Genomic DNA, 14,816 nt, shown 5'->3' with positions numbered 1-14,816 from the left:
GATCGGAAAGTGATGAGGGAGGGGGCTTCAATCAGGAAGTAAAGAATTCAAACTGGAGAACAAAAGGGTAGCTAATACTGCTAATCCCACTACATGGGAATAGCTCTTAGACTGGCTGAGATACCAAGGTTTATGCACAGACAAGGCTTTATGTTGGTCACAGATTCTCTGTGACTTATTAGAGACCATCTTTAGTATGGCATGAAGAAGATTTGCAGACGTCTTACTTCTGCTCATACAATGAACAGAGAACCAGCCTTAATTGCTCTATGCTTCCTCCACACCTCATACAATCATAATTTTAGAACAGTATAATGCTTGTGAGAAATTATCTTTTCAGAACAAAAGAACTGGGCACTGACACTGGATCAGACCTGACAGGATTCATTCCTCTCAGCATGCTGGGTGCTGACATCCTGCATCCCCCATGTTCCAGTCCCAGGCCGCTCAGTTGCTGTTACCCATCAGCACAGGACAGCATTGTAGAAAGCTTCTGATCCCAACTGGTTCAGCATTTCAGACTGTAACACACAGGACTCTTGTTAAGCCTAGAATTTGGCAACATTTATAAAAATGGACCAAAAATGCTTTCCCTGGCTTACTTAACCATTTTCCCTAATTTGGGGGGGGGGACTTCAAAGGTATTATTTGTCCTAAATCAGCCTGAAGAAACCTTAAGAGAATGACATCCCATTTCCTCTAAGGGGAGTTGGATAGGTTTCTGTTTACTCTCTTGGTCTACAGATGCTTATTTTCATTGGGAGTTGGTTATAAGTTATTATTGATCTTATATAGAGAGAAAACTAGGTTAGACTCAAGGACACATTTCTTTTCCTTTATTTTTCTTTTGAGGTAAGGTGAAAGGAGCTGAAAAGAAAGAAAGGGGGATATAGAAATATTGAGGGAGGATAGAACAAAAGGTAGTTTATTGAATCTACTCCTCAACTCAAGGCCTTAATTGTTACTCACAAATGAGACTATTTTTAATTCATTGGTATTGAATTTTGTATATTGACACAAATCATGGTCATGTTAAATACTAGTCTACTTTTATTACAAGAATATATATCCTAGGTCTAATACTTAGATATGGTTCTATAGATATATAAGGTAAAATAGTTAAATAAGGCCTTCAAACCCCTCAGAGACCCACAGAATATGGCATTTTAAAATGTTTTTATTATTCTAAAGGTTCTTTGACAAGACAAGTTAACTCCTGTCAACACCCAGCCTGCCTCAAAGAAGATAATGAGCATCAAAGAACCTCCTTATGGAGTTGGCTTCAAATGTGGCAAGCCAGCACTGGGGAAAAGATCCTTGTTTCTGCAACAGACAGAATTAGGCCAAAAAATAGGCAAGCTTAGATGCAGGCAGAGTTGACAGCTGAACTCTGCCAAGACAGGGTAAAGAAGTCCTCAATAGTTCCTGCCTCACAAATATGTATATCAGAGATATAGGCCCAGAAGGCTGAAGATGATGCTCCAAAATTATAGAGAGTTTTGGGTGACTGTTCAGGCAGTAAACTGTCTCAGTCATTTTTTTTTCATCATTTTTTCACTTTGGAAGCTGCTACCCTGCACTTCTTGTTTACTCAGGTAATTAATTGTATTCCTTCTCCAGTCTCTGATGAGGTTAAATACCAGATAGTTTAGTTTTACAATTAAACTTAGATGTTTAGGGGTTGAGATGTTTTAAGAACAAGATAGATGTTTTAAGTTGATAAGAGATGAGATATGATAGATATTGATCTTCATCCAGAAATTTAGACCCATCAAGATAAGAAAGATGTTTTCTTCAAGTTTGCCAAATACAAATAGCCAAATCACTATGAATGTGACATTTATATAATTCCTGATTGTTTCATGGTTCTTTCTGCTGTATGTTGTTTATTTTATTCATGTGTAATAATATAAATGGGTATATTAAAAAGAAACAATAAAAATACAAAAAAAGGATCATTTGTAGAGTGGAAATTTTTCACAGTCATTTCTGAGCTCTTAAGATACTCTTCTGAGTGGTTTTACAGGAATGTTTACTCCTCTATTGTTGATATTTTGACAGGAACCAGAAGAAAGGCAAGTCTTGAGAATTTTCCAGTGTGATACTAAAACTGAACTGACGGAAATCCCATTTCAAAGACTGTTTTCCTAACACTTCCTAAACAAAGTCTGGTCTCTAGAGGTGAGTATCCTTTTGATTAGCTGAATGTAAGCAATTAGTTTTATAGATGGGATTGCTAACAATCATCTCCCTATGAGCTACTTCCTAAGAACTAACATTAGCAAGGAAGAAACAAGGCTGCTGCCATGGTGCAAAGTGCATTGCCACATCCGTGCTGCTGCTGCTGCTGCTGCTGCTGCTGCTGCTGCTGCTGCTGCTGGTGGTGGTGATGGTGGTGGTAATGTAAATGCAGCTTGGAGTAATTTTTATGCACCATGAAATTGTTGCTGTTTCCATCACTGACTGATTGCTAAAGAGATTTTGAAGTCTATAAATTTAACCTTGAGTATCTGTTTTGTGTAGTCCTCTAATAAAGCAAGGACTACTCCCATTCCTATTATTGTGTCTCCTCAAGTGATTACAATTTATCTACTGTGGTCTTTGTAATACACACTGACTGGTTTATTTTTCATATTTTAAAATAAACTTAAGTTTAGAGACGTGTAATATTTATTCCCTGATTTCTAAGGTGAATTAACTTTGACTAGTTAGAAGATGTGGAGCTCCCTCCCTCCCTCCCTCCTTCCTTCCTTCCTTCCTATGTTCCTTCCTTCCTTCCGCTTCCATACCTACCTGACACCATGTCCGATTCTTATCTTTCTGGAATCAAAAGCCAAAACAAACGCTTCCTTGTATAACTAATAGATTTTAATAATCTTTTTTATTAATTTATTCATATTACATCTCAATTGTTATTCATGCCTTCTATCCTCCCATTCCTCCCTCCCTCCCATTTTCCCCTTACTCCTCTCCACTATGACTGTTCCTGAGGGGGATTACCTCCCCCTGTATATGCTCATAGGGTATCAAGTCTCTTCTTGGTAGCCTGCTGTCCTTCCTCTGAGTGCCACCAGGTCTCCCCCTCCAGGGGACATGGTCAAAGGTGAGGCACCAGAGTATGTGAGAAAGTCATACCCCACTCTCCACTCAGCAGAACAGAATGTTCTGTCCATTGGCTAGATCTGGGTAGGGGTTTAAGGTTTACCGCCTGTATTGTCCTTGGCTGGTGCCTTAGTTTGAGCAGGAACCCTGGGCCCAAATCTGCCTATCATAATGTTCTACTTGTAGGCTTCTAGGACCCTCTGGATCCTTCTACTTTGCCTTTCTCCCATGCTTCTCTCATCTAGAGTTCCAATAGGATGTCCTCCACTCTGTCTCAGTTTCCTGGTAAATGAAGACTTTTTTAAAAAATACTGTGTGTTATTAAAAATTCTCTAGATTTAAAAGACAGAGTTCTATTTTCCAGAATTATTATCACAAAAGAATGACAAACCAAAAATTTGGATTCATACATTTCAACCAAGGTTTCACATGTACCAGCTACTTTGGGGCCCAAAAAGTCTTAGGGTAAACTTGCTTAACTCTAAGATAAATAACACAATACTGTCTTCCTATTGTATCTCAGTCATTGATGAAAATTAAGCAAAAGCATGCATAAAAATATTTAAAAATTGTGCTCTGCAATGGAGGAACTATTTAATTAAAAAGTGAGTTCTAAAGACAGCTAAAAAGCAAAAATAAAAGGCTTCTTCAGCCGGGCGTGGTGGCGCACACCTTTAATCCCAGCACTCGGGAGGCAGGGGCAGGCGGATCACTGTGAGTTCGAGGCCAGCCTGGTCTACAAAGTGAGTCCAGGACAGCCAAGGCTACACAGAGAAACCCTGTCTCGAAAAACCAAAAAAAAAAAAAAAAAAAAAAAAAAAAGGCTTCTTCACTTTGTCCCATAGCAGAATTTTTAAGAAGTGACCATGGGAGATGAAACTATGAAGGCACTTTTGAAAAATCAAACATATATGATTGTGGCTTTATAAAAATTTGTCAAAACATTAAAACTGTTTTCTGTCAGAAATAAATAGCACAATGGAAATAGTATCTCGTTACTGCCTGTTTTTAAGATATTGAAAAATAAAAACATATTTCTTTATAAATGTGTATTATGAGTCACATAACCAATATTGGAAGGCACACAATTTTTGTGTTTTGGTAAGATATCATCTTCCGTCCCATGTGTGAGGCAGCTTCCAAAATTTTGTAAAATTTGATTTCTGTATGTGACTTTTTTTGGTCAATATTAATTTTTTCTGGGATATCATCTTTTTTTAAACAATTATTTTCTTCATTTGTGTTAATTTACCCCTTATTTTACTTAAGGTTGTTAATACATAGATATATTAGTTGTAGTCCCACTTTCATTTGATTTTAAATGCAGTCATTTTTTTTTATCTCTGGTGAAATGTTATAAGTTTAGGATGGAGTAAAGTGTTGCAGTTAATTTACCAGTATGACTTAATAATGTTTATTATTAGGCCTATACTTATTATTACAGTAATATTTTTAACCCACTTGCAATCAATAAAGACACAGACACCTTTTATATTTTAAAATATCCTTAGTTAACCTTAGACAGGGCAGATATTAATCCCCTAAACTTCTTCCCATCGTGAGGTAGGTATGGGATACCTGCCCCATCCCATCCCATCTGCTTCTAATAATTTCTATCAAGCTACTTCCCATCCACAATCCCAAATACTTTCTAATCATCATCATCTGGGCCAAGTCTCTATCCACGCTGGCCATGTGCTTATCCTTCACCTGACCCATGGTGCAGCAGCCTCCTTCTCCTCTCCTCTTCTCCGGTCTCTCCTCCTCCCAAGATTCTCTCTGTTTTTCCAAGCCCTGGAACCTTACCCACACTTATCCCATTTGCCCTGCCCAGATGTGATGGCCTTTTATTGGTCAAACAAACAATTTAGGCCCTTAGGCAAAGTACAAGTTGGGGGGCACAAACAGCAAGCAGTAATTAGCATCAAAATACATCAGACCAACCTCCAACAGTAAGGCCTCAACATAGCATTTCACAAACTCATAAGTACATAGGTAGTGATGAACTGATGTTTAAGTTTGAAAAGCACTGGTACGGCCAGACTCTAGTTTCACTCAAGACACAATAGTTTATTATTTATTGTTTTATGGGTAGAAGAGCTAGCACTAAAGTTAGTACTCTAAAAAATCATTCATGATTAATATATTGTGAAAAATAAATTCAAAAGCACATTATTGGAATACTATAGTTATTTAACTTAATTCTTGTAATGGAATTCATATATATATGTATATATATATTGGAAACATATAGGGTGATGTTTTAGTTTAAAATATCATGTTCTTAGGTTAATTGAAATAGAGGATTATTAAGACATTCTTTTCACATTAGTTATTGAGAGTTTCATGTGAAATGTTTTTATCATATTCACCCCCCCCCAACTTCTCCAGTTTCACCTCCATTCTGTATTCACCTAAGTTTGTATCCTTCGTTTATCCCATCAAGGCCACTTTGAGCTTTCTGAATATTTCTGAATATTTCTGAATATTTCTGGTTTTCCTCACTCACAGTTATTACTTTCATCTCTATCCATTTATCTGAAAATCTCATAATTTCCTTTTCTTCAATTGATATATATGGGTGTGTTTTGCTGAGATAATTCTTATTCTCTTCATTGCTTTGAAAGTTGTTCATTCAGTTTTCCGTACTTTACATCTAAATTTTAACACATGTTTAGATTTTTAATTTTGTGTGTTAGAGTTCATCATACATATGTATTCTCTAAATTTGTAGATGTTTAGTGTGCCTCATTCAATAGAACTTCACTTATGCCAGAAATAAACAGAAACATTACCAAACTTGCAAGAAAGATAGAACAGTCAACAAAATATTAAATAATATAGAGTGGGTAGATATGCATCATATGTTATTTTAAAATCTAAAGACTCATGTATCCCTATCAAGGTATAAGAATTTTAGTTTGAATTGAAAGTATTGCACTGAAACTGTAAATAATTTACTTTTTTTCTCCTTGAGAATTCAATGGATCAAGAATCTAAGAAATAAATGGGAAGTATATAGACAAGTATAAGACCATTAAGTTCTATTTAATAAACAGATAACATTATATTCCATAAAATAACAGACTTCAATAATGTTTCAGAGTCAAAGGAGAAACACAGCATGGTATTGGCATTAAAAATAGACACACAGAAAAACTGATAGAACACCATGATTCAACTAGATCCATTTATATATTTCATCTATTATTTCTCACAAAATGAGATTCTATCTATCTATCTATCTATTTATCTATCTATCTATCTACCTATCTATCTATCTTTAAGAAAAAATATCCTCACCTGGTTTGGTGGCACAAACCTTCAATCCCAGCACTTGAGAGGCAGAGGCAAGTGGATCTCTATGAATTTGAAGTCAGCCTGGTCTATAAAGCAAGTCCTGGACAGCCAGCCAGAGAAATGCTTTCATGGAAAAACAAAAAAGAAAGAAACAAACAAACAAAGAAAGAAGGAAAGAAAAACCATAGAAAAACAAAAAAGAAAGAAATTAAGAGAGAAAAAAATACCCTCTTCTAAAAATTTCTAAGAAAAAATTTGATACAACAGTCTGGAAGGTTGAATTTAGACAACTTTTCCCTGTATAAAAATCCACTCAGCTGTGATCAAATATTTGATAGAAGATTTGGAACCCCACAGCTACTAGAGGAAAACATATGGAAAATATTTCAGCATACTAGCTAAATAATTGTTCTTTCTTTTGATTCAAAAACTATAGGAAATGAAAGATAAATTGAGAAATTAAATAATATCAAACCAAAAATCTTATTTAAAGCAAAAGAAACAAACAGAAGAAGGAAAAATGGGAGAAAATATTTGCCAACTAATCATCTGATAATGAGTTCGTGTCTATAATACCTAAATAAGTCAAAAAGACAACTTAAGTAGAAAAAGCAAACAATCCAGTTTTTACGTGGGAAAGTGATCTGAACACACACTTCACAAAATAAGAAAACCAAATGCTCAGTGAAAGTATAAGTAAATGCTCACTCTGTTTAACTCATCTGATAAATTCAGATTAAAAAATACACTAATTGCATCTCAACACAGAGACAGACACACATTAAATATAAATGGCCATTACAGAAAATGATGATAAGTGAAGATAAAAGAATCTTCAAATGTAAATTAGGATAACAACGATTCTGGGAATTGAACCTGGGTCCCCTAGACAAGCAGCCAGTGCTTTTAACTACTGAACCATCACTCCAGTCCTTATAGTCTTAAATAGAGCAATAATTCCCATGTGAAAGAACTAGTAACTACATTTATTTATTTATTTATTTATTTATTTATTTATTTATTTATTTATAATTTTCAAGACAGGGTTTCTCTGTGTAGCCTTGGCTGTCCTGGACTCAGACCAGCTGACCTTGAACTCACAGAGATCTGCCAACCTCTGCCTCCTCAAGCGCTGGGATTATAGGCAAGTATCACCACTCTCGGTCATTTATGTCTTCAACAAGAAAAAAAATGAGAAAAAATAGACTCCTACAAACAAGAAAGATAAGTAGTTCAAAATTGTTCTAGTCACATGGATTACAAAGCAAAGCCTAGGGTAATGAAACTAGAGAATGACAAAATAATTTGCTTACTCTGAACATCTGTTCCTTTCACTTTATTGTATGACCATAGAAGATACTCACCTGCATTTTAAGTGTCTCTTACATTCCAATATAAACATTTCTATAATTCTTTGAAATATAAGTTATGCTCAATTTATATAACTAAATGGCATCATTCTTATTTTAGCAATAGATAAATCAGAGACACATACTTATTTTTCTAGGATGAAAGGCAATGTTAATTTAGAGTTGGGGTTTTTTTTTCTTCATTCAGTGTGTTATAAAAACAAAGAGGATATAAAGTTGGGAGGTGGACCTGGAGATGGAAGAAGACAGGTGGTGATAAATGGGAGTAAAATGGCAGTGGATGGGCCTTTGCCATCTTTCATATGGCAGCTCTATTTCCCTCTCTGTGAATTATGTCTCCCCATTCCTTACCTGCTATTTTCTTGCAAATTACCTGAATAAACTTTTCTTAGTGTTTTAGATTCTGGAAAAAATACTTTTAGTTGTATACATTTCAACATATTATCTTTCTTCTCTATATATTCTTTTGATGCCAAAAATATTTATTGAGGCAGCAGTACTTGGAAAATGGGGATCTTGGGGTAGGTGCATGGCCCCTGGGACCGTGGAGTTGCAGGCCCTTCCCAGGCGCTTGGCACTCAGGACTGTGGTAGCAGGCAATCATTAATGGGAAGTAGGTCAGCTTGTATGCAGGCAGCAGCAAGCCTCCTTCACCTCTTTGGTCACCATCAATAGCAGTGTGCACAGGCCTTGTGTCAGGGTACCTATCAGGAAGGCCCTGATGCTGTTCATCTAGTCCACAGCCTCCTGGTTAAGGAGCTGCTATTGGAAGGTGTTGCTGAGCTATTGGCATACCTAGGGTGAGCTCCACTGGATGCTTCCAGAGTCTGAGGCATACCATACCCTCCTGGACTCCTGTTGTCTGACTTCTCTGTTCCTGAGACCTGCCATTCTCACACAACATATTTTTTATCTCTGTTCCCTGGGACCCACTGCTCTCTTTACTTTGTTATATACATGCTGTCTTTCATTTAATGTACTCAAATCAATTATCCCCCCCCTTTAACTGTATTTTGGCCCTTTGACATTTTAAATGCTTTCTCTCACAAAATTATAAATGCACTTGCCTCCATTTTGTTATAATTTTTTAGTGGATTTATTTGTTTCAGTTTGAAAAATATTTTATTCATATGGATATTTATAATGGTGTGGTGTAAGTACTGTGTTGTACCCATTGGCATTACTGAAAAAAAATTAAAGAAACTCAATGTTACCAAAACAACAGGAATTGAGGAAGAATCCCATGATAGATCATGTTGAATAAGTGGACAGTGGTCATATTAAAGGAGTCTTGGTGATAAAAAAAAAAAAGCACATTTGGAATGGAGGACTAGGAGAAATATCACACAATAATTAAAACTTTAAAATTTTAAAGAGTTATTCACACATAAATTATATTAGATATAACTCGTGAATTATAAAAATCTAAGTATCAGAAGCACTTTCTTGAATTTTTTGGTAAATGGTACAGTTTATTGTGCTAGAGCTAGAGTTAGGAAGTTTGGTGTCAGGCAGTGATAGTGGCACACACCTTTAATCTCAGCATTCAGGAGGCAGAAGAAGGCTGATCTCTGTGAGTTTAAGGACAGCCTAGTTTACTACTGAGTGAGTTCCAGGACAGTGAGGGCTATATTTTGGGCACTGGGGCCGGGGCAGGGAGGAGAAGAAGTGAAGTGTGGTGACTTGTGCCATTTTCACTTGCCTTTCTCATGAGGATTCTCATGTATCCTTGGGATGTCAACATAGCTGAGAGAAATCTACTGACAGTCAGCTTCATTCATTTGACTTAGGGCTTCTAAGTTATTCAAAGACAGGAAAAATTATGACAATAATTACTGTTTAGGAATTCATGAATTTTTTTCTTTTCAGTATCAACAAACACCATAGCAGAGACACATAACTAGTTGTATAATGATATTTTTCCATGAAGGTTTTTTCAAACAAACAGTTGAGAATCATTTAAAAGATAATATTTATAAAAATATTTCTATCTTAAAGAGAACTATTATATTGTTTCAATGTGGCCTCATTTGGAGTTTGAACAATATAAAATATATCTTATGCTGTTATTCATTTTTTTAACTGTAGAACTTTTGATCAGAATAGAGGTTGGAGGGAGATACAGATAAAGCAGGAACTCCATCTGGCTAGAATGCAAAAGTCTTTAATAACATAGGCACTCTGCCACAGACCTGTGTGGTGAGCCCGTGGCTTTCATGCAAAATACTGCACTTTCTTTTTCTTAGTTAATCTCACTTGTACCTTGGCAACTATTGTACAGAATGGTCCATAAACTCATACTTTTTCATTTAATTGCCATGGAAATTTGATAATTTCATCCTAAAGGAGAGTGGAGGAAAACTCAGGAAGAGCTCCGATTACTGCAAACTGGAAAAAATTAATCTTGATTAAAGCACTTCCCCCATGAAAATAGGACCTCCTGAACTTTGTAAGAGCTGATTACTGGAGGCTATTCTTTAGGGGAATGCATAACTGTACTTATTCTAGAATTTTCCAGGAATATTGGAATTGAATAGTGGAGACATCAAAAAGACTTTTAAAGGTGCAATTTAGTGGAATGTTGGCAGCAGTTTACTTCAGTTTCTCTCTATAATGAAGTGCCAAAATATGCAAACCACTTTCCAACCCCATGATGATTGTAAGGAATTTCTGTCAGCTGTCATCACCAATAAAGCTCTCTAGGTGATAAAAAATGAAACTAGAAGGTCACAGGAGATTTATTGTTCACTTTTTAAAAGACATAGTATATATTAATCATTAAGAATCTGGTTGGTTTCTTTACTTCACCTAATGATTTCAAACATAAGCATTGGAAAGAGGCAGCTAAGATTAGATTGCCTACATTTTTAAACTTTTCATGACTATTCATCTTTATTACATAAATCTGTAAGTGTATCTCAAAATGCCTCACCACATTAATTCAGAATTAGAGATGTGTTGCTCTCCATATGACATAAAAATGTTAATCTACTGCAATTCTTTGCTTAGGTATTAATGCTGAAATTACCTCAATTAATTTTATTTGATTAGAAAAGTCTGTAATTTATAAGGCAATGCAAATACAGGAAATAATTTTTAAGGTCTGGAGTCATTCTGGATGATGTTGCTATGGATCAAACCTCTATTTGCATTTCAACTTTTAATTTTAACATCTGGCATGACTGACATGAAAATTTTGAATTTCAATATCAATTACATAATTTTCCACCAAGTTTTCCGCAGAACATTAGAAGTTATTTATCATTTTCATCAAGTTCAATTAATAAATGTAAATATTAACATTCTACTGTATAAATATGTGGTGTATAGAATATGATTATGATAATTCTGGAATATAATGTAGTTTTTATTGACACCAGACATTCAGTAAGTTGAACATATGCCTGAATAAATCTATTCATGGTGGGCAATGAAGAGGTAGAAATGATACACAAACTAGGGTTTCTTTCATATCACCAAATGTTATAGAGATATTTAAAACATTCAGAAAGTTGTTATTTTTAAAGCAACTACTAGGGTGAGTAATACAATTAAAACCTATGGAACAATTGCATGTGAGACCAATCATAATAGAAATGAGAATGTCAGAAAAGTTAAAGTATGATATTCTCTTACTCCACAATATTAGAAAACTTCTGACTTCCCAGGACCACAAAAGCAAAGCTTCCATTCACAGGTTTAGTTGTGGAATGGACTGCAAAAGTAGAAATAAAATTTATATTATTTTATGACATCTCTAAGCAATGATTGTTTGCAAGTTCACACTTTGCAGACGGTCATTGGTGTAACTAAACATTTCCTAAGTAGTAGCTCATTGACTAAGTTAGTGTCTCTCACTGAATGCCATCTTTATTTTGCTATTTCTACTGACTAGAATTAAATAACTTTCCTTCAATTTCTACCCAATTTATTCTAATGTATAGACCCAGGAGATGATTTTTTATCACTTTTCTAAGAGAAAGCATATTTTAATGTTGGAGCGAACTATTGTATTTCCAAATCCATACTTCTCAGGTACATATATCACAGGTCCCTTCAAACTTTCACTATATCATCTTATTTCTAGGCCATTTATGATAGTGATCACCTCTTAAGATGTGTTTTTTGTCATCCCATTTGAAATATGGTATAAAACAATGTTTTTTCAAATATGAACATTATATTGCATATTATTTCTATTTTATTTTTTATTATTTTATGTTTATAAGTATTTTTATACGCATTTATGCAGCACATGTATGCCTGATGCCAGTGGAGATAAGAAGAGGACCTTGAATCTCCTGGGACTGGAGTTACAAATATGAGCCACCATGTTGATGGTGGGTATAGAACCCAGGTCCTCTGCAAGAGTGACAAATACTCTTAACTACTCAGTCAACTCCTCAGTGCCCATTGAATATTTTCTAGTCAATGTGTTTCAGTGTTAAACTAGACTGTCAAGCCATCTTGGTATTCTAATTCTCTATGACCCTGTAGATTTTATAGGCACCATTGTTTCTTCCACTTTCATAATATATAATAATGTCAGCTTAGTGAAGGAAAACTAACTTCAGTGCTTCTGCTTTTATATATGAACAAATGGTGGATAGATATTAAAGAGAATAGCTGCAAAGGAGATAACCTCTGATGTTCTTCTCTTCACACTATATTGGTAGGGTAGAGAGAGTAGAACTTCTGCAAAGGAAGTTAGTTAGCTTTATACCGTTTCTTGAATGCACAAATTTATGCTTCAGAAGATGTGAAAACATAAATTGGTTTCTTTCCCATTTAATTTAGCCACTTGGAATTAGGAATTAGCAAGTTACAAAAAAAAGACTTAATTTGTACAAACAACAAGAACAGAACTAATGAGTACATCAAAACTCAGCTTTGTTAGGGGGAAAAGCCATTGATAACATTAACATTAGGAAAAGTTGACATCAAAGTAGGGAAACATCTGAGAAAAGATGAGGAAGAGTATATGGTAATTGGAACAATTCTCTGCATGGACATAATTCTTTGTGAGTTCAAGTCTGAGACATTCACCTGCTAAGTGAGAACAATATGAAATCCATATGCTTTCCCATGTTTTGCTGTTTTTTTCATCCATCAATCAAAGCTCTCAGTGGGACATGTGGCCTATGCCTTTAAACCCAGCACTCAGGGAGACCAAGACAGGTTGATCCGCTATGAGTTTGAGGCTAGCCTGGTCCAAAAAGCAAGTTCCAAGACAGCCAGGGCTACACAGAGAAACCCTGTCTTGAACCCCACCACCCCCCTCACCCCCCAAAACTCAAACCTCTCATGATCCTGCTTAGTGAAAAAGTCTTTTGACTTTGCCATGGCTCTTGAACAGCAGACCTAGATCCACTTTTAATATCCACAGAAAAAACAAGTGGGAAAAAACAAGATAAATTCAAATGGAATCAAGAATAGAAAATAATATATTTATTGGCTTGGCTAAGTTGCTTTATATTTTAAAAATAGAATTAAAAAATTAAATATTTTAAATTTAAAAATAGTTGACTGTTAGAACAAAAACAAAAAACCTCAGAGATATAATACCTGTAGTAAAAAAAAAAGAAATATTAGTGAGTTATTCAAATTACACACATACTTTGAGAGAAGGATAATAATTGGACATGTCTGCAATCAGCACCCTTTTGTAGTAAAAATTGTTGCCTTTGTTTTTAAACACAGAAATGGAGCTGAGTAAAGTGGCACTGATCTGTACCTTCACTGCCTTGCTCTGGAATTACATAAAGTTCAAAAGCCATGTCTCAAAGATATGACTCCAGGACCACAATGTTTTCTTCATAAGGTCGCTTGTACCAAGTGGAATATACCATGGAAGCTACTGGACATGCAGACACCTATTTGAGAATTTTAGTCAATGATGGAGTTTTGCTTGCAGCAACATCCACAAGCTTCTTGATGAAGTCTTTTTTTTTCTGAAAATAAATCTGTAAACTTAATGAGGACATGGCTTGCAGCGTGGCAAGCATAACATCTGATGCTAACATTCTGACTAGTGAACTAAGGTCCATTGCTCAAAGGTATTCATTACAGTACCAGGAGCCAATTCCATGTGAGCAGTTGATTACAGTGCTGTGTGATATCAAACAGGTGTATACACAGTTTGGAGGAAAATGTCCTTTTGATGTTCCTTTGCTATATATTGGCTGGGATAAGCACTATGGCTCTAAGGTCTATCAGAGTGACCCAAGTGGAAATAAGGGAGGCTGGAAAGCCATATGCATTGGAAACAACAATGCTGCTGCTGTGTTGATGTTGAAACAAGACTACAAAGAAGGAGAAGTCAGCACTTTCTCTGGCTACCAAGGTGCTGAATAAGACAATGGATGTTAGCAAACTGAAAGTTGAAATTGCCACCCTAACAAGAGAAAACAGAAAGACAATGATCAGAGTCCTCAAGCAAGCCAAAGGAAGTAGAACAGTTGATCAGAAAACATGAAGAGAAAGGAGCTAACCTAAATGGGAGAAGAAAGAAAAGGATAAATAGACAAAATCACGGATTTTATAACTCCTTAGAAGAACCAAGCTGTACCGGAAAGGTTTTCTTGTTTTTTTCTACTTTAGCTTGCCCTTCGGGGAAACAGAGCATTACATACTGAACTGGGTCCTTGTCATGTCTGTCCAGGTGGATGCTTTATTGTAATGATGGACATCTTTATAAACATCTTAATCTCACCACATAATTTTTTGGAATAAAACTTGGAAATATTTTAAAAAACACACAAATATTGTGGCAATGTTTTTGCTTTAATCCCAGGTGGGAGATATGAGGCTGCTTCACATTGTCCACATCAGTTGACTGATTTTCCTCGTGCTCTAGCTAGCTAGCATGGCTGTGATTTTTCCAGCTGAGGATGCTTTACGTTTGAAGTTCTGTGGACTCTTCAGAGAGTATACAAAACCACAAAAGCTTCAAGATGAGCAGTGGCTGCTGCTTTCCTCCATTAATGCTGCTGCTGCTGCTGCTGCTGCTGTTGTTTGTTGCTGGTTGCTCCTGCTGCTGTTGCT

At 35.7% G+C, this 14,816-nt stretch overlaps 1 pseudogene across 1 annotated transcript; it reads left to right on the top strand.

The window, feature by feature from the left end:
* Positions 1–13,484: 13,484 nt before the first annotated feature.
* LOC311601205 (proteasome subunit alpha type-4-like) lies at positions 13,485–14,407 on the top strand (annotated as a pseudogene). Its single transcript has one exon. The product of its transcript is annotated as a proteasome subunit alpha type-4-like (transcript).
* Positions 14,408–14,816: the final 409 nt, after the last annotated feature.

Source organism: Acomys minous, assembly GCF_964271855.1.
Source record: "Acomys minous genome assembly, chromosome: 7".
In the NCBI taxonomy this organism is placed as follows: domain Eukaryota; kingdom Metazoa; phylum Chordata; class Mammalia; order Rodentia; family Muridae; genus Acomys; species Acomys minous.
Note: the sequence above shows the minus strand (reverse complement) of the source record. Positions and strands in the feature narration are given on the sequence as shown.